The 20,448-nt window shown below is 45.2% G+C and overlaps 8 non-coding genes across 8 annotated transcripts; 6 read left to right on the top strand and 2 right to left on the bottom strand.

Moving 5' to 3' along the window:
• The first annotated feature begins 3,468 nt into the window (after positions 1-3,468).
• Positions 3,469-3,582, top strand: LOC138232460 (U5 spliceosomal RNA). Its single transcript, XR_011187189.1, has one exon. It is a non-coding gene; the product is annotated as a U5 spliceosomal RNA (small nuclear RNA).
• Positions 3,583-3,975: 393 nt separating this feature from the next.
• Positions 3,976-4,089, top strand: LOC138232452 (U5 spliceosomal RNA). Its single transcript, XR_011187181.1, has one exon. It is a non-coding gene; the product is annotated as a U5 spliceosomal RNA (small nuclear RNA).
• Positions 4,090-4,685: 596 nt separating this feature from the next.
• trnas-gcu (transfer RNA serine (anticodon GCU)) lies at positions 4,686-4,767 on the top strand. Its single transcript has one exon. It is a non-coding gene; the product is annotated as a tRNA-Ser (tRNA).
• Positions 4,768-5,969: 1,202 nt separating this feature from the next.
• trnas-cga (transfer RNA serine (anticodon CGA)) lies at positions 5,970-6,051 on the top strand. The gene has a single exon. It is a non-coding gene; the product is annotated as a tRNA-Ser (tRNA).
• Positions 6,052-7,839: 1,788 nt separating this feature from the next.
• Positions 7,840-7,981, bottom strand: LOC138232405 (U4 spliceosomal RNA). The gene has a single exon (XR_011187136.1). It is a non-coding gene; the product is annotated as a U4 spliceosomal RNA (small nuclear RNA).
• Positions 7,982-10,227: 2,246 nt separating this feature from the next.
• trnag-ucc (transfer RNA glycine (anticodon UCC)) lies at positions 10,228-10,299 on the top strand. The gene has a single exon. It is a non-coding gene; the product is annotated as a tRNA-Gly (tRNA).
• An 8,550-nt stretch (positions 10,300-18,849) lies between these two features.
• LOC138232472 (5S ribosomal RNA) lies at positions 18,850-18,968 on the top strand. Its single transcript, XR_011187200.1, has one exon. It is a non-coding gene; the product is annotated as a 5S ribosomal RNA (ribosomal RNA).
• Positions 18,969-19,605: 637 nt separating this feature from the next.
• LOC138232317 (U1 spliceosomal RNA) lies at positions 19,606-19,769 on the bottom strand. Its single transcript, XR_011187052.1, has one exon. It is a non-coding gene; the product is annotated as a U1 spliceosomal RNA (small nuclear RNA).
• Positions 19,770-20,448: the final 679 nt, after the last annotated feature.

The raw sequence follows: 20,448 nt of genomic DNA, 5'->3' as shown, positions 1-20,448 counted from the left end.
TAGGGAGTGATTCGAGACGATTCCTGGCGTGTGCTCGTTCCCATATACCATACGCCCCGGGGTGCAGTGCTACGATGACGTACAATACTGCTTGGGCACGTAACGGCATTATATGCAAGTGCGGGACGTGAGGGTTTTCGTTTGTTCGTTTTGTTTTGCTCTGCTTTGCTTTGTTTTGCTTTCCATCGCGTTGGTAAGAGCGTAAATAAAAAGGCGATTCCTGCGTCTATCACTAACGTAAGAGTTATTTCAAGTGCGACGTGGTGCGGCTTTTCAAATGCTTGTGGGCATTTCTCTGTTGTTGATTATTTTTTTGTGTGTAACAAAGTGGCATTTTCATGTCCGGACGGGGAGACTTTATCATTCCGACATGAAGCCACCCTTAAGTCCTCTGAGGCTTGTCTGCCTGCAAGGCTTGTATTTTGGAAATGTTTTTTTGAAACGGAGAACGACTTTGAAATAGGCTTTTGCCGGCGCCTCGCGATCCAGGTAAGATTGTAGCAAGAACGCAGCGGCGGCGGGGCTTTCTGTAGTCATGGCCGGTTGGTTAAGGCGATGGACTAGAAATCCATTGGGGTCTCTCCCCGCAGGTTCGTTGTTGTTGTGTTCCGGTGCAAGCAAAGAAGCGCGCCTCTTCGCTGTTCCTGGTGGTTTTAAAAGGCCAAATCGCTTGTACCTGCTGCCTTGGAATTAAGTTCTTCAGCGTCTGCGAATGGCATTTTGCAGATGTCGACGCGTTTTGCACAGAGCACCAAAAAAGCGTCTTTTTTGAAGGCCCAGGAACCGAGCATTGGTGGTTCAGTGGTAGAATTCTCGCCTGCCACACGGGAGGCTTGGGTTCGGTTCCTGGCCAATGCAGTAGCTTTTGCAGCGAGCGGCTCCATCACTTGCATCCCCTTGCAACTCGCAACTGAAAACCCACTGAAGCTAAGCAGGTGTGAGCCAGGTCAGTACCCGGATGAGGGTGAGCTACAGGGAAAAACAAAGCTTCCAGCTGGAAGCAGTGTTAATGGTGCCGGCGGGGGGGCGTTCACCCTGAGGTCTTTGCGGGTCCCAATTCCCCAGCATAGTGACAGAGAAATAAACATGTTTGGGCAACTTTGGTCACCCCTATTTAACTTCTTGGGCAGGAAAAGCACACTTTTCAAAACTTGTTTTTCAGCTTGAAATAAACGTGTTTTTTCAAACCTTGGAATCCCAATGTAACTGCCTGGCTCATAAGAGCCCACTGAGTCAGCCCTTAACCCCAGTGTGCAGAAGTTGTCAAAACGTGTTTTTCAGCAGAAATAAACATGTTTGGGCAACTTTGGACACCCCCATGTAACTTCTGGGGCAGGAACAGCACACTTTTCAAAAGGTGTTTTTCAGCTCGAAATAAACACGTTTTTTCAGACTGTTGAATCCCAATGTAACTGTCTGGCTCAGAAGAGCCCACTGAGTCAGCCCTTAACCCCACTGTGCAGAAGTTGTCAAAACGGGTTTTTCAGCAGAAATAAACACGTTTGGGCATCTTTGGTCACCCCCATTTAACTTCTGGGGCAGGAAAAGCACACTTTTCAAAACGTGTTTTTCAGCTCGCAATGACATCTGTTTTACATCTCATCCAAAAGACAGCGCCCTTTTACAACACAGCGTCTCTGTCACTATCATAAGTGACTGCCATCATAAGAATATGAGTCCAATATTTTAGAATATAGTCAGAATGACTTCTAACCTTACCTGTGGTGTCTTTAATCCCTATTGCTCAATGCATGGTGTACGTACTGCATACATGTGTCTTGAGAATGAGGAATGGGCCCCAGAGACCGTCATTTACCTGTTTCACAAATGATCTTATTTTACTAGAGATTCTGTTTGGGATTCAGATGTGCATTCGGACAGCAATCCCTTTCAAGAAATGATACGTTCTGGATGAGGTCAATGGTGCTGGAACACTGTATTTAGGATGTGTTTGCAGTGATTGTGTGTCCCCTGCTTCAACGCAGTGATATATAGATGTGCTCCTGTAATTTATTGGTACAAGCCCAGAGCAGTAAGCAGTCTGAGGATTTATTTCCAGACGGCATAGAGCAGTGAAGCAGTGAAGTAGTGCAACACACTGGATCATTATATTATTAGCATCTATTTTACTTAAATTATTACATTATACACAATTTGAGTTCATTTTAAAAAGTAAAAGGTAATGAAAGGAATGCATTTTCGTAAGAAAGATAATACCGATATGCATGTGATAATCTTCCTTATATCATGTAGTGCGTCATTTGGACACTTTGTGGGATTGAAATACAAAGAAAATCATGTTCTATGGTACAAGATAAATACAAAACGTAAGCTTTTATTTTAATTAGCAATCATTTATTACATTAATATATCTGAAAATAACATTTTAGCATCATATTATACATACAGGTCTCTAGCTTCAACACAGTGCTATATATATATATGCTCAGTGATTTATTGGTACATGCCCAGGGCAACAATCAGAATGAGGATTGATTTCCAGACGGGCTACAGGTAGTGTTGTGAAATACTTCAACACACTGGATCGCAGAATTAGACCCCCTGCACTCTTACTCCTTTAAAACCAAAGAAATGAAGATATGTAGCAATCACATTGTAACAGGGGTGACAGTGACTTAATGCTTATACTAGTGGACTTCTGGTACCTTTAGGGTACGGTGTTCCCTGAAGGGCTCTCAAACCCCGCATTTCAGATGCCTAGCTGATGTGTTACACCTCAGAATCACTTTTAAACCTTACCTCTGGTATCTTTAATCCCTATTGCTCAACGCGAAAACCTTACCTGTGGTGTCTTTAATCCCTATTGCTCAATGCATGGTGAAAGTATTGCATAAATGTGTCGGAAAATGAGCAATGGGCACCTGAGAGACTCATTTGCCTGTTTCACAAATGATCATATTTGACTAGAGATTCTGTTTGGGATTCAGTTGTGCATTCTGACAGCAATCCCTTTCAAAAACGGATACATTCTAGATGAGGTCAAAGGTGCAGGAACACTGTATTTAGGATGTGTTTGCAGTTATTCTGTGTCTCTAGCTTCAACACAGTAATATATATATATATGCTCACTGATTTTATGGTACATGCCCAGGGCAATAATCATTATGAGGATTTATTTCCAGATGTGCTAGGGGTAGTGTTGTGAAATACTTCAACACACTGGATCGCAGGTTTAAACTCCCTGCACTCTTACTCCTTAAAAACCAACAAATGCAGATATGTAGCAATCATATTGTAGCAGAGTGCATCGTTTCCGGCATAGTATGGCCGGGTGTTTTCCGAGTTATTGCACGGATTGGGCACGCCCGCAAGCCAAGAGCCGCAAGCGATGAGCCCGGAGCTGAACGTGCCCCACTGGCTCGTTTGTAAGGCCAGGTGCATTGCCAACCACGACCGGCAGGGCAGAGGCCTTGAAAGCGGCCTGGGCTCCTGCAGCTGTGCAGCCACGCGCTCTGGTTTCTCTTCATTTCGTACAAATCTTTCGCCTTTTGCTAAAGATTTCCGTAGAGAGGAGCATGAATGAGTTCCGTGCAATTTTTGTGCTTCCCTGCCTTCGGGTGGTTGCAGCTGGGCTGGTCAAAGAGAGAAAACAAAACCGCTCACAATCGCTCTTGTTATGGCGATTGTGGTTGTCTGCTCTGCGAGTCCTCGGTCTCTGCCCATCTGATTGCCGCTCTCTTCTTTGGGGGGCGGGAAGTGTCCGGCCGCAGGGGATCTTGGGACCTCGCTTTGCAAAGCGGCTTCCCAGAGTGCGTCGTTTCCGGCACAGTGTGGCCGGGTGTTTTCCGAGTTATCGCACGGATTGGGCACGCCCGCAAGCCGAGAGCCGCAGGCGATGAGCCCGGAGCTGAACGGACCCCACTGGCTCGTTTGTAAGGCCAGGTGCATTGCCAACCACGACCGGCAGGGCAGAGGCCTTGAAGGCGGCCTGGGCTCCTGCAGCTGTGCAGCCACGCACTCTGATTTCTATTCATTTCATACAAATCTTTTGCCTTTTACTAAAGATTTCCGTGGAGAGGAGCATGAATGAGTTCCATGCAATTTTTCTGCTTCCCTGCTTTCGGGTGGGGCACAGCTGGGCTGGTCAAAGAGAGAAAACAAAACCGCTCACAATCGCTCTTGTTATGGCGATTGTGGTTGTCTGCTCTGCGAGTCCTTGGTCTCCGCCTGTCTGATTGGCGCTCTTTTCTTTGGGGGGCGGGAAGTGTCTGCCCCCACTGCCCCTTTCAAGTTTGCTAAAGACCACGTGAATGTTGCAGAGCAACTCCTGGAACAATGTTCTGTGGACAGACGTGACAAAAGCTGAACTTGTTGGTAAATGTGCACAGCATTATGTTTGGAGATAACAAAACACTGCATACCAACTCCAAAACCTCATCCCACCTGGGAAGCATGGCGGAGGCTGTAAGGCTTGCAATCATCTAGGATCACCCAGGATCTCCTGTTTATTAGGCATAATAAACAGGGCCACTGAACTCCACACTGGCCACTGAACCACAGCAGTGGCTTGCTGGCTTGACATCTCCCAAGAAAAATGTTGAAATCGCATGTGGAACAGGAAAATGACCCTCGAGTACGAGGGAAAAAAAAGAAAAAGATCATCTGGAGCGTGCCAACCCATGTCCGGAGCGTGCCAACCCATGTCCGGACAGCCCAGTTTCCTCGACGAGGTGGCTGAGTGGTTAAGGCGATGGACTGCTAATCCATTGTGCTCTGCATGCGTGGGTTCGAATCCCATCCTCGTCGCTCCGGTACTAGAGCCGTACATTTTCTAGCGGTGGCTGAACATGGTATAGTAGGCTAACGTTGGCTCTGGGTTGAGACCGCGTTTTCACTTATTTGCAACGCAAACGGAGAAAGCGATTTTTGACAGTCTCTCAGAATCACAGTTTGTCATTCCTCTAGACGTTTATACAGTAGAAGCCTGCTTCGTGGCTTAAATCCAAGCTAAGGAAATGAGTTAGAGGTCTGATGCAGAACTGCGAATTCAATGAACGGGAACACTACAGTACATTGCACTGTATGTGTGAGGAAAGCTGCCCCCTTCTGTCCCTTGTCGACCGAACAGAGGACTGTAAAGGATACCGCCAAGAAACTTTAGGATGCTGGTTGAAATCCAGCTCCAAAGAAGCCCCTTTGGGTGTTATGTCATCAAAAAGTAAGAACAGCGAATCTCCCTTTGATCAAAAGCGCAACAGAACTGTTTTCCGTGGAGCGGGTTTCAGACCCGTAGACCTGTTTTATTTGTAAGGCAGGGCGCATTCCCAAGCGCGAATCTCCTGTTTTAGAAATGCTTTAATGGGCGTGAAGTGAAAATAAGAAATGGGCTCCAGATGCACATGGAAACAATCAAGTGTTTCATCCGAGCTGTTTCAAAGACTGCTCAAGAGCTTTCCTTTCACAGAGGCACAACGATTAATGATGGGGGTGCACCCTTCAATGCGCCTTAGGACTCTAGGGAGTGATTGAGACGATTCGTAGCGTGTGCTCATTTCCCTCTATTCCCCGTGTTGCAGTGGTAGGATGACGTAAATTACTGCTTCGACACGTAATGGCATTATAATCAAGTGCAGGAGCTGAGGGCTTTAGTTTTGTTTCGTTTTCCATGGCGTTCGTAAGCGCGCAAATCAAAGGCAATTCCTGCGTCTAACAGGAATGTAAATGCTTTTGAAAGTGCAGTGTGGTGCAGCTTGTAAAATCCTTGTCCACATTTGTGGTTTGTTGATGTTTTTTCTGTCTGCCAAAGTTGCATTTTGACATCCGGACGGGGAGACTTTATCATTTGAACGTGAAGCCAGCCATAAACCCTCTGAGGCGTGTCTGTCTGCCGGCATGTATCTTGTGAAAGGTATTTTTTTTTTAACGGAGAGCGACTTTAAAAAAGTTTCCGCAGCCACCTCGCACTCCGTGTTAGATTATAGGAGGAATGCGGCGGCGGCGAGCTCGCTGTAGTCGTGGCCGAGTAATTAAGGCGATGGACTCGAAATCCATTGGGGACTCCCCGCTCAGGTTCGAATCCTGCCGACTACGGCGTCTGCCGCACGTCGCCTTGTGCCTGTGCGGCAAAGGCGAAGTGCCGCTTCTCCTTTCCTGGTACTATAAAAATGCTACATCGCTTGGTCCTGCTTCCATGGAAAGCAGTTCTTCAGGTAATTCTCCTCTCTTACCAAAGCTGTTAGGTTCCTTTCCGTGGTGAGAGGGGTTGTCATGCAACGCTGCCACATACTGCCGACAGACAAGTGTGTTGTTTGCATATGTGAGGCTCCAGTTATTTTCCCAAAATCCAGCACTGAGCGTAAACAAAGTGTCTAAGTAGCGTGGGAATGCTAACCCTAACCCTAGCTGGAGTTTGAGCAATCCAGCACTGTGCGTAAAAAGATGAGTCAAAGTAACGTCTAATCGGATTAGTTTCCTTAGAGCTGGTTTAGAGTTTGCTCAAGAGTTTACTTTTCCCAGATGTGCAAAGAAGAATGTTGGGGGTGCACGCTTCAAGGCGCCTTACAGCTGTAGGGAGTGATTCGAGACGATTCCTGGCATGTGCTCGTTCCCATATACCGTACGCCCCGGGGTGCAGTGCTAGGATGACGTACAATACCGCTTGGGCACGTAATGGCGTTATATGCAAGTGCGGGACGTGAGGGTTTTCGTTTGTTCGTTTTGTTTTGCTCTGCTTTGCTTTGTTTTGCTTTCCATAGCGTTGGTAAGAGCGTAAATAAAAAGGCGATTCCTGAGTCTACCACTAACGTAAGAGCTATTTCAAGTGCGGCATGGTGCGGCTTTTGAAATGCTTGTGGGCATTTCTCTGTTGTTGATTCTTTTTTTGTGTGTAACAAAGTGGCATTTTCATGTCCGGGGAGACTTTATCATTCCGACATGAAGCCACCCTTAAGTCCTCTGAGGTGTGTCTGTCTGCAAGGCTTGTATTTTGGAAATGTTTTTTTGAAACGGAGAACGACTTTGAAATAGGCTTCCGTCGGCGCCTCGCGATCCAGGTCAGATTTTAGCAACAACGCAGCGGCGGCAGGGCTTGCTGTAGTCGTGGCCGAGTGGTTAAGGCGATGAACTAGAAATCCATTGGGGTCTCCCCGCGCAGCTCCGAATCCTTCCAACTACGTTGTCCGCCTCCTGTCGTTGTGTTCCGGCGCAAGCAAAGAAGTGCGCCTCTTTACTGTTCCTGGTGGTTTTAAAACGCCAAATCGCTTGTACCCGCTGCCTTGGAAATAAATTCTTCAGCGTCCGCGAATGGCATTTTGGAGCTGGAAGCATGTCGACGCTTTTTGCACAGAGCACCAAAAAAGCATCTTTTTTGAAGGCCCAGGCACTGAGCATTGGTGGTTCAGTGGTAGAATTCTCGCCTGCCACGCGGAAGGCTCGGTTTCGATTCCAGGCCAATGCAGTGGCTTTTGCAGCGAGCGGCTCCATCACTTGCATCCCCTTGCAACTCGCAACTGAAAACCCACTGAAGCTAAGCAGGTGTGAGCCAGGTCAGTACCCGGATGAGGGTGAGCTACAGGGAAACGATTTCTTATGGGGCGCAGTAAGTACAGACGTTTAAAAAGCTTCACTCATGCCGACGATACAGCATGAAGAAGCGCAACCTAACGTTTGACAGACAAAAGCCGGGCGCCGCTACGAGCAATATGAAATCAAATTGACAGCACACGGCGTTTTGCGCTGACTCAAAAGTGATCTCGACAGACGCTGTTCTCTGCATAACGCTGAAAGAGCTAAAGAGCATTTCTGTTGAGACGTAACAAGCTCGCTTCTTTCTACCATGATGTCACCATGACCAAATCTGTCTTTAAACACCTTGCTCAGTCTCTGACGAGACTGTCAAAAATCGCTTTCGCCGATTGTATTGCAAACCGGCGGAAGCGGGGTATTGGGAAAAGTTTTCAACTAGCAATAATCCCGCCTCGGCTAAACCTCACAGGCTACGATACTGCCACTGCGCAAAGCTGACGGTTGCCAGGCAACCGCGGGGATCCTATGGAAATCGTTATCAATCGTCTCATGGCATGTCGTTGCTGTAACGCTTCATATTTGTCGTCTTCTTCTAGCTTGAGGTTTTGAAGAATTTCATGACAGACAAGGGCTCCGTTGGGAACAAAGAAACCCGTTGATTCTTTTCAGCAGCAGAAATACAACCCTTTAAATACAAGATGACAGAACAATGACGAAGGGCATGCCGGGAGGAACTCATGCACTACAGAGGAAAGGGGGCGGGCACGTACAGTTCACATTCAAGCCACAAGTACTCTTCCCGGATGTTGCACAAACAAATCCTAACGTCTTGAAAGCATTGCGGCATGTTTGTGTCCCACTTCCCGTGGCTGCAGGATGACTGACACGAACGGACAAACACAATCTGTGGCGTTTAGCGTGACATAGTCTTGCAGGCATCGTGCTGTCTCACTGCAATACTATACCGCTGGAGGAAACAGTCCATCTGGCCATGAAACTCATTTGAACGTCTAGCTACAGCAACTAACAATATCATGATTTATTCAGGATGTGTGGAATCAGCACGTCCCGGAGACAGCTTCCGAAATCGTGAGCATTCTCTGGTGGTAGGGGCGTTCAAGATGGCGCTCAGGTGGGAGGTAAAGTTTAGTGGTTGAGGAATTTTTTTGAGTTTTTCATGACCTGAATGTTAATTTTTGCTTTTTTTGACTACAGAAAAATAAGGACTTAACACTACTTGTTTAAACTTCAGTTATAATTGAAAGAAAAAAAAATGATTTTTTTTAGGTTTAAGAATTTCGATATGAGTAACACTGGGAAAAGAAAAGAGAGTGCTGGGTCTTCGAAGGAGAAGTCTAAGAAACCTCAATCGTATATGTATAGCACTACAAGAAAATTGATGGCAACTAAAGGGAAAAGTGAAGCAGCTGGAGGGGACGTGGAAAGAGTGCTGGAAGTGCGCTCGTATGCGAGCGTTCGCAGCCCAAGTGAGACTCAGCTGCCAGAGGAAGAGCCGGAGTCCCTGCCCAGCACACCTGTGAAAACCCTGGCAGCCAAGAGAGGAAGGGGCGACCTGACGCTGGAGGAGCTCCAGACCAACATCTTCAACATGATGGCACAGAGCATGGGTGAGCTGAAGGAAATGATTTGATCTAATACAGTCGCAATCGAAAGTCTTAAAAAGTCCATGGACTGTGTGTTTAAAGAGGTTGAAGACTTAAAGAGTGAAGTAAAAGTTCTTTAACAAGTAAATACCAAACAAGAAAAGCATATTAAAGAACTTGAATTGAAAGTGAACGATGTAGATAGATACCGTCGATGATGGAATTTAAAATTATTTGGAGTTAAAGAGGAACGTGATAAGGACCTTGTTGCAACAGTGAAGGGTATCTGTAAAAGGACCCTGCCGGACCAGGAGGACGTAATATCGGCCATTGACTTTGTTCACAGGCTCGGGAGAGCGAACATGTCTGGGCAAGTGCGCCCCAGATCGATTATAATACAGTTCACCAAGAGGACGGCGAGGGACATGCTGTGGCGAGCGGCGAGGGGGAATGAGTATTTGAATGGGAACAAACTAAGGTTTGCAGAGGACCTGTCTGCCGCGGACAGGAGTACCAGGAACCAGCTGTGGCCCCAGGTTGAAGCTGCCAGAAGAGAGGGGAGGAGAGCCTACTTTGTGGGAGTGAGGGCCTTTGTGGACGGGAAGGAGATTTGCTCCCAGTGACTGCTCAGTTAATGATTATGTTTGGTTATATTTGTTATACCAGTATATACTAGTGTTTCTTTAGTGTTAGTTTGGAATGGTGTAGTTAAGTGTTAAGGACTGTTATAGTTCTGGTTCTTTGAAACACTCAATAGTTTAGACAGTCTTAGAGTTAGTTATTTGCTTTTGTGTATGTCTTTTTCATGAATGCCAGAGGTACTCGAAATGTTGTTAAAAGAAAAACTGTGTGCTGAGTTTTATTTTTTACAGGAAACGCATGCATGTTGAAACTAAAGTTTATAAATAATTGAGAAATATTAAAGCAAGGAAAATATGATACGTGTAAAATATACAATTTGATCACATAATTACTTAATTACCTCTGGTAGTTAAATGCTTTTTTCTGCTGCGTTTTTTTTCTCTTGTACATGACTCTGATCCTCTTGTTGTATTTGTATTTGTAAATTCTATGTTTAATAAAAAAAAAATTAAAAAAAGCATTCTCTGGTGGTGTCCTGCAGGCTTCCTGTGGGTGTGCGTTGGTGGTATAGTGGTGAGCATAGCTGCCTTCCAAGCAGTTGACCCGGGTTCGATTCCCGGCCAACGCAGTGGCGAATGTTTTCAAATGCTGTCATGAGCCTTGGATTGTGACTAGCAAAGCGAAGCCTTTTGAAAGAGCTAAAGCACTGAAAAACGGAATTGAGGGAGAATCTTACAGGGGATTCTGAGCGGTGTCTGAATACACGCAGTCCGATACGGGTGCTGAAAGCTTGAGCTACTCTCAATGTCATGCTGGCTTTCCCCGGAGTAAATCTGTTACATTGAAAGAATGCTTCTCGCAGGTTCAAAAAGGGACCCTTGTTAATTGGAGAAATCAATGATTTCGAATGAATTCTGTATGCGTTAAAAGACAGCTATACACAGAAAACATGCAAGACACTGCTCATGATGTTTCCCGAGCCGAAACACAGTGCGTTTTTTCAAGCCATCTGACAAAGCCCGCCCACTGAAAACTGCAGCAGATCGTGTAAAGACGTTCAACTTTGTAACTACTGCACGCACAGGAAGCAGAATAAATTCCTCTTTTCAAACTGTCAAAGGTTTGCTTTACGAACGCCGCAGGACATCGCACAATCTCTTTTGAACAGGGACAAACGATTTCTTATGGGGCGCAGTAAGTACTGTTACTGTCACTGCTCGATACCGACGTTGGCCTACTATACCATGTTCAGCCACTGCTAGAAAATGTACGGCTCTAGCACCAGAGCAAACAACAGGAGGGCCGATGTCGAACAGGCACACGTGTCAGACATGGAGAGCGATGAGAATGGGATTCGAACCCATGCCTGCAGAGCACAATGGATTAGCAGTCCATTACCTTAACCACTCAGCCACCTTGTCGACGAAACTGGGCTGTCCGGACATGGGTTGGTGCGCTCCAGATGATCTTTTTCTTTTTTTCCCCACGTACTCGAGGGTCATTTTCCTGTTCTACATGTGATTTCAACATTTTCCTTGGGAGATGTCAAGCCAGCAAGCCACTGCTGTGGTTCAGTGGCCAGTGTGGAGTTCAGTGGCCCTGTTGTACACAGAAAGCACATTGAGCTCCTTGGACATGAAAAGTTCCAGATAAAAGCCATTTGTCATCCTTTCTCTTGGTGTCGATGTTGCTATTGTATGTAAAGGTGGCAACTTGCTCAGCGAGCAGGCGGAGCACACACCGAATGCAGATGTGTCTGAGTGGTGTGTCCAAGTGGCTGCAAAAGGACAACACTCCTGGGGCGCCGTGGCTTAGTTGGTTAAAGCGCCTGTCTAGTAAACAGGAGATCCCCGCCTACGGCTAGACTTAATTAAATGCAAGTATTCATTTCCTGTCTTTAACACGACTTGTTTTTCTTAAAATGGATGCAACTTGCAAAACATGAAATACAAGCCTTGCTAATCAGCGCTAGCGGCTGGCAAAAAAAAGGAGTCAGCTATTTTTTTTTCTTTAACCTTAACCCTGCTAACGGAGAAAAGTTAAACGACCGAGTCTATGCAGCTTAAACGGTGCGCAAGTCGGGTTCTTAGCTGAAAGGGTGGTAAATCACGCTCACCCCAGTCCTTAATCTTTTAAAGAGGATACAAAATTGAACCTAGTCGCCACATCACATACATCCTGTTAAATGATAAAAAGGTAACATCTATCCTCGCTCCAGAGTAAATCTCACGTTGAGGGCATCTTTTTTTTCACTTTACCGTGAGTCGGGCTCGGCTGCACAGAGGAGAGAGCAGAGCAATGAGGTCACAGGGACAGGGGAGTCACACGCTGGCGGTTTGAATACGCGGAAGATCACTGAGGGATCCACAGTATGTGGACCCTCCGTTCGCCATCAGTCCACACTCCGGACTCTGAATCCTGCCATCCGAGTTAAGATCTCGGCGGAACCTTAGGCGCAGTTCCTTCTTAAAACGTAATCTGGTGAGCATTTCTAGAATCGCACTTGTATAGATGCAGCCTTTAATGTGTTGCTAGGTTAAAATTGATGACTTCTTGTATTTCAGTAGGCAACTGCCCTCTTGATTTTGGATTGAATTTCTTTATTACAGGGGCGCTTTTATGAAGACAGAGTCATGTTCAGGTACTTTGCTTGATGGAGGAAGCTCATTTCGGACTCTGTGATCTGCTCACCTTGAAAGGACTGCTGTACTACTACAAGAGAGAAGTAGGGTCTGGAAGAAGGGACAATTTTATGATGCTTTGGAAGATAGTTTTTTTTTTCTTATACTGAAAATGAAAAGTAGTTGTTTCTATATGGACTCAGTCTTTGGAATTTGTATATTTATACATTTCAGTGAACCCTCAGCCATTCCTTCTGTATTGTAATTCAATTTGTCTTTTAAAATTCCTTCCCCACTTCTAGGACCTGCAGTTGCTGAACTCCACAATGGCTTCTATTGGAAAGTCTGTGACTGAGACCATTATTTATTTAGGAGCAATGAGCAATTCTTATATAAATGCAATAAAATCATTATGCTCAAACTATGAGAGAGAATTTTAAGGATAATTTAAGAAATCAGTCTTAGCTTGTATCTATACACAGATGGTATTAATTATTTTCAAAGGAAACCCGCGAGGATTCCCCTGGTGTGCAAGATGTGCCTGAATACTTTTGATCAGCTTCCTGCTCACTTCAAGAGGGCGTGTATGAAGCACGCCACGGCAGAAGAGATCAGGTGGCCTCTCAACAGGCGAGGGAGGACATGATGAATCACCTGAAGAACGGGGTCATCGTGGATTACCACAGAATAGAGATCAAAGGACACTTTGTGGGCTTGAAATACAAAGAAAATCATGTTCTATGGGACAAGATAAATACAAAACTTAAGCTTTTATTTTAATGAGATTTATTTATAAAGCATAAGCAATCATTTATTACATTAATATATGTGAAAATAACATTTTAGTATCATACGTTTAGTATATTTAGTCCCTAATGCTGAAAGAAATGATCATAGAACATGACATCTAACCTTACCTGCTGTGTTTTTAATCCCTATTGCTCAATGCACGGTGAAAGCATTGCATACATATGTCTGACAATGAGGAATGGGCCCCTGAGACAGTCATTTGCCTGTTTCACAAATGATCGTATTTTACTAGAGATTCTGTTTGGGATTCAGATGTGCATTCGGACAGCAATCCCTTTCAAGAAATGATACGTTCTGGATGAGGTCAAAGGTGCTGGAACACTGTATTTAGGATGTGTTTGCAGAGACTGTGTGTCTCCTGCTTCAACGCAGTGAGAAATAGATGTGCTCCTGTAATTCATTGGTACATGCCCAGGGCAGTAAGCAGTCTGAGGATTTATTTCCAGACGGCATAGAGCAGTGAAGCAGTGAAGTAGTGCAACACACTGGATCATTATATTATTAGAATCTATTCTACTTAAATTATTACATTATACACAATTTGAGTTCATTTTAAAAAGTAAAAGGTAATGAAAGGAATGCATTTTCGTAAGAAAGATAATACCGATATGCATGTGATAATCTTCCTTATATCATGTAGTGCGTCATTTGGACACTTTGTGGGATTGAAATACAAAGAAAATCATGTTCTATGGTACAAGATAAATACAAAACTTAAGCTTTTATTTTAATTAGATTTGTTTATAAAGCATAAGCAATCATTTATTATATTAATATATGTGTGTAGCGGCGAGGCTTATTAATAAGGCAGAATTAAGTGTTCTGAGCCTTCCCAAATGAGGCCCCATTTCTCTGCTCATCTCTGTGGTGCAGCCACAGAGAGACTATTCATGCAGGGTGATTTAAGGTCCTAGGACAGCTCCCAAAGGGGGATGCACTTAGCTAAGCCTGGCTATCATGATCAATGGTCATCCATTGGCGCCTATCTGTCTAGGGAGTGCCAGTTGGACATCTGGACTGCATTACTAAGTGTCAGGACTAAGTGACTCATATCTCACCTTGATCAATCAATCAGGGACTGGTAGGGCCGAGTAACCCACGTGGGACTCTGATGCCCATGGAACTTTCAGCCAATCAATGAGCTGAAGTTCCTCCAGGTAAAAACAGGCAACACAGAGAGCCTGTGAGATTCAGTAAGATTCAGAAGGGAGGATTCAGAGGATTCTGTGGACAATTCTAAAGGGAATTCAAAGGAGAATTCCAGGGCAGGGCGGCCCAGGAGCAGAAGGCTCCCAAGGGCAGGACATTCTCGCAGCGCGCCTCCTGACCATCCTGAGACTCAGCCCGGACAACCACGGAACGGCCAGTGTGTCCGAGTGCCAGAACTTTCCTTTGTTCTAAGAGTCTAGAGCGGAGGTTGCCAGAGAATAACCAGAGGATCCACCCGAGGTTAGCACCAGCAGCAGGCCTCGTGAACAGGTCGGAACTGTGGACAGCTGAATCACTATTCAGAACTAGCTCTTCATCAGAAACGAACCGGTCCTCTTCCTGACTTGCTGGGACCCACAGTCATCTTTTCTCCTGTGCACAAACTTTGCTAGTTAAAGCCCACAGTGAGCATCAGCAGCGCAGCGTCGCAAGCCGCACAGCACAGCCTGGCACGGAGCCAGAGAGCGCGGATTGGACAGCAACAGCCTGCAACTGTTTCTTTGTGCCCGCAGGAAGATCTGAATCCCCAAAGATTGGATGAGTATTCAACTTCAATGCATTACAGCTCGAGAATTCAATTGTTATCCCAACCAGTTGATATCAATTTAATTCCTAAGAGTTATGTACTTGTTTGAGTATCTAATGTAGAAGTTATAACCAAGTTCATTAACGAAACGGTCTTAATGAATGATATACTGAACGTATGTCCTCTTGATATGTGTAACACTTCGTAACTGACTGAATATATATCTTTTGTATTCTGATAACCCTCTCGATAAGATCTGTTAGGTTTACATGCATATTTTATGTATTAATAAATGTATCCTCGTGTATTAGTACCTGTGTGTGCGCGTTGTTTGAGTTATGTCACATGGTTGGATTCTAAAGCCATCAAAAGAATCAACTTTGTGATTTACTGCTACAATTAATAATTGTCTCAGTAAATGCCCAAACCCTACAGAACTGGTGCCTTCAGAGAGCCACTACATTTAATTTTGCTATGGCAACATTACATATTTGGCGTCCCTTAGCCGGTTTTCTTACATGTGAAAATAACATTTTAGCATCATATTATTACATACAGGTCTCTAGCTTCAACACAGTGATATATATATATACTCAGTGATTTATTGGTACATGCCCAGGTCAATAATCAGAATGAGGATTTATTTCCAGACGGGCTACAGGTAGTGTTGTGAAATACTTCAACACACTGGATCGCAGATTTAGACCCCCTGCACTCTTACTCCTTAAAAACCAAAGAAATGAAGATATGTAGCAATCACATTGCAACAGGGCTGACAGTGACTTAATGCTTATACTAGTGGACTTCTGGTACCTTTAGGGTACGGTGTTCCCTGAAGGGCTCTCAAACCCCGCATTTCAGATGCCTAGCTGTTTCACTGATGTGTTGCACCTCAGAATCACTTTTAAACCTTACCTCTGGTATCTTTAATCCCTATTGCTCAACGCATGGTGAAAGTATTGCATAAATGTGTCTGAAAATGAGCAATGGGCACCTGAGAGACTCATTTGCCTGTTTCACAAATGATCATATTTGACTAGAGATTCTGTTTGGGATTCAGTTGTGCATTCTGACAGCAATCGCTTTCAAAAAACGATACATTCTGGATGAGGTCAAGGTGCAGGAACACTGTATTTAGGATGTGTTTGCACTTATTCTGTGTCTCTAGCTTCAACACATATATCCTCACTGACTTTTTGGTACATGCCCAGGGCAATAATCATTATGAGGATTTATTTCCTGATGTGCTAGGGGTAGTGTTGTGAAATACTTCAACACACTGGATCGCAGGTTTAAACCGCCTGCACTCTTACTCCTTAAAAACCAACAAATGCAGATATGTAGCAATCATATTGTAGCTGACACTCATTTGCCTGTTTCACAAATGATCATATTTTACTAGAGATTCTGTTTGGGATCCGGATGTGCATTCTGACAGCAATCTCCTTATCGCGGCTTTGCCCTTCTTGCCTCTTTGGACAATATCTCCATCTTGTGGTCGTTATTGGTAATGTCTAGACAACATCTCCATCTTGTGGTCGTTGTTGGTAATGTCTTCTTATGCCCTTTTTTATTTTAATTCTCTATTAGTTGATTGTAGAATCTCTACAATGGAGATGAAAACATCAGTTTTATAGCAGACAATATGACATTATTTATAGTCCAATTAGAAACTTATTACCCTGTTTTTAACATAATAACAAATTAAAATTGATTAAAACTAAGTTTGGAACACCAGGGAACATAACAAATGATTTTTAGGAAAACCATGAGGTTCTCTGTGTCCAATGCCTGCAAGGGGAGAAAGCTAGAATCCTTTGATTTTTTCAAAATTTGAAAATAAACATCATATAACAACAGCTTTCATTCCTAGGAGTGAAAAATAACCATTTTTGAAGACATAGTAGTTTCTAAAACACTACAATAAAGTTGAAAACATCCGTTTTATATTACATTAATTTTTGTGAAATTAGTCATTTATTGCACTATTTTTAATAAAATCTCTAATTAAAAGTGATTAAAATTAAGTTTGGAACAACAAGGAACACAAAAAAAAAGATTTTAAGGAAAAAAATATTGTCTTCTGTGCCAGGTGCCTGCAAGGGGAGAAAGCTAGAATCCTACCCAGGCTCCTGGAGCTCTGTCCTAGCTAAAGGAGGGTGAATCCATCCCATTCAAAGCTCCATGAAAAAATGATATTTTTAAATTTGAAAAAAAAAAAAACATTATAGAACAACATCTCTTGGTCCACAGAGTGCAAAAATCCAACTTTGAAGAAAATCCATTGACTGATCCCCGAATCCTGAAGTTTCTTCGCATGATATCGGGCTTGCAACCACTTTCTGGAAAATGATGAAAAATGCCAAAAATGAAAAAAAAGTTATCAATTCTAGAGCCTAAGAGGAAAATAAGACAAATGTATATCTCCAAATAATTTTATGTGCTTCAGAAGAGCCCAGGAAAGTTTTTTGCATACATGAAACCACGCCCGTTTGCACGTAAGCAGACATGGTTGCACACACGACTGCATGAAAGCACGCGTGCCTGCAAAATCATCCTGTTAAGCATTTGAAAAGCAGCACCACGGCGCACTTGAAATAGCTCTTACATTAGTGGTCGACACAGGAATCGCCTTTTTATTTATGCTCTTACCAACGCGATGGAAAGCAAAACAAAGCAAAGAAGAGCAAAACAAAACGAACAAACGCAAAACCCTCACGTCCCGCACTTGCATATAACGCCGTTACGTGCCCAAGCGGTATTGTACGTCATCCTAGCACTGCACCCCGGGGCGTACGGTATATGGGAATGAGCACACGCCACGAATCGTCTGAAATCACTCCCTACAGCTGTAAGGCGCCTTGAAGCGTGCACCCCCAACATTCTTCTTTGCGCATCTGTGAAAGGTAAACTCTTGAGCAAACTCTGAACCAGCTCTAAGGAAACTAATCCGATTAGACGTTACTTTGACTCATCCTTTAACAGTTTTCAGTCTCTGTCTTTAAACACCTTGCTCAGTCACATTCAAGCCACAAGTACTCTTCTTGGATGTTGCACAAACAAATCCTAACGTCTTGAAAGCATTGCAGCATGTTTGTGTCCCATTCCCGTGGCTGCGGGACGACTGACACGAACGGACAAACACAATCTGTGGCGTTTAGCGTGACATAGTCTTGCAGGCATCGTGCTGTCTCACTGCAATATTATACCGCTGGAGGAAACAGTCCATCTGGCCATGAAACTCATTTGAACGTCTAGCTACAGCAACTAACAATATCATGATTTATTCAGGATGTGTGGAATCAGCACGTCCCGGAGACAGCTTCCGAAATCGTGAGCATTCTCTGGTGGTAGGGGCGTTCAAGATGGCGCTCAGGTGGGAGGTAAAGTTTAGTGGTTGGGGAGTTTTTTTGAGTTTTTCATGACCTGAATGTTAATTTTTGCTTTTTTTGACTACAGAAAAATAAGGACTTAACACTAGTTGTTTAAACTTCAGTTATAATTGAAAGAAAAAATGATTTTTTTTTAGGTTTAAAAAGTCCGATATGAGTAACACTGGGAAAAGAAAAGAGAGTGCTGGGTCTTCGAAGGAGAACTCTAAGATACCTCAATCGTATATGTATAGCACTACAAAAAAATCGATGGCAAATAAAGGGAAAAGTGAAGCAGCTGCAGGGGCAGCAAGAGGGCGGAGGCGCCGCGCGCCCGGCAGACGTGTTGGACCGGTGCGCTTTACGTGCTGAAATAAACACGCGACAGCCCCGAAATGTTTCCAGAGTGCTGTGCACTGAAGACTTGCCTGGTGCTCCTCCGTGCAGATTGTTTGTCCTCCTCCAGTGCGGGACGAGCCAACACAAGGGAGCGCATTCGCCAACATCCAGGCACGCAATGCGATTTGGAAAGCAGCTCCTTTCCAAAGAGTTGCACACGAACGATCCTTCAGTCCCGCTCGGGGGGCACGGAACCCCCGCCACACACAGCTTCAAGTAGCGAGTCAGGCGCCGGGGCTTTCGCTTACGGCCACACCACCCTGAACACGCCCGATCTCGTCTGATCTTGGAAGCTAAGTAGCATTGGGCCTGGTTAGTACTTGGATGGGAGACTGCCTGGGAATACCAGGTGCTGTAAGCTTTTGCTCTCCCGGCCAGCAGGGGTCGCCGTTGGTGCCGTAGGCTTTGGGAGGAAAACCTGCAGGATGGAAAGGTGATCTATAGCCTCATCTCTAGAGATGTTTTGTTGCTGTGGCATGTGTGTGACCCATATTCAAAAAAAAAAAACCCGTCTGTAAAACGAATATCGAAGCTGCCTCTAAATCTGCAAATGAAGATGAGTCGATAAACCACTCGTTTTTCGTATAACTAGACATATATTCATTTGTTACCGATTTCATTCATTGAGCACGGATACAATAGAGGTACAGCCATTCACTGTTTGACATGTCTGCACTGGTACAGAACCGAGCAATCAGAAAACGGGTGAAACTGTCTTTAGACTCAGCATACAGTACCGAGGCCCCCCATGACCAAATAAAGGCTAACCTCGATAATCAGCCTAAAGAACGCAGACTACAGCAAAACGACTGACTTTGAAAAGGGAATGAACGTCCGGAAGGAGTAGTGGAACTAGCTTGAGATGCTTCTCCGGACCCCTAACTAAAAGCCAGCGAGAACCAGCAGCGGCGTCCACTCCTGTCGAACCGGGATCCTTCCGCAGCCACGCAGCTCGTGGTGTCCTAACCCTCCCGTATCTGATTTTGGACCAAGCACATCAGGGGAGAGCGCGAACGCAGTCCCCCACTACCAGAAATTATGCAGTCGAGATTCCCACATTTGGGGAATTCGCAGGGGTCAGCACAGCCGGAGTGCAATGGCCGAGCCTCGCCCAGGGTGAACCTCCTTCTTGATCAACGTATCTCCCCTGCCAGGTAAGTATGAGTTAAACAGGCCCCTGCAAGCGGCCCGCACCCACAGCACAAATCGCGCAGCCTAGGCCACCTCCTCGCCCCGCACGCCACCGCCTCCTGCTGGGCCCACTCTTTCACACACTCACACGCCACACTAACACTCAAAAGTGTGGGCAAAACGAGAAAACGAGCGCGCTGTTTCCTAAACATCTGCAGTCGCCGTTGCGCATTCGCAGCATGTCCCGGGATGCAATTCGGCCTCATTTGCATAACTCCAGACCGGCAGATCGCCACGCAAGCTCGCGACGTGCGCCTGCCACACACCGAACAAACCTTTTCAGCAATTTCCAAAAAACGGGCCTGCTCGCCTGCCCACAAGGCTCCGTCTCTTACCTGCTCTCCAGAGCCTGCTGCCTTCTGTGCTTTTCTCTCGGCACCGCTGCAGTGCACACAACTCCTGCAGCGGGAGGGGGGGAGAAAGTTCCCGCGCTCCGCCGCAGGGAAGGCTCGCTCCGTGCGCACACGTCCTTTCGATGCCAGTCCAACAAGTGCTCCGCATTAGCTGCGTCGGGGCTCTGGCGTGTCGCACCTCACCTCACCTCGCACTGCCCCCTCCTTGAATGTCTGCCCCTGGGCATGCCCCGCTCTCCTCCGCCTTATCTTATCGCGTGTGAGCACCGACAATGGCCACAATGCCGGGGAATGGCA

Source organism: Lepisosteus oculatus, unplaced genomic scaffold (genome assembly GCF_040954835.1).
Source record: "Lepisosteus oculatus isolate fLepOcu1 unplaced genomic scaffold, fLepOcu1.hap2 HAP2_SCAFFOLD_63, whole genome shotgun sequence".
NCBI classification, from domain to species: Eukaryota; Metazoa; Chordata; class Actinopteri; order Semionotiformes; family Lepisosteidae; genus Lepisosteus; species Lepisosteus oculatus.
This window is presented reverse-complemented; position numbering and strand designations above follow the sequence as displayed.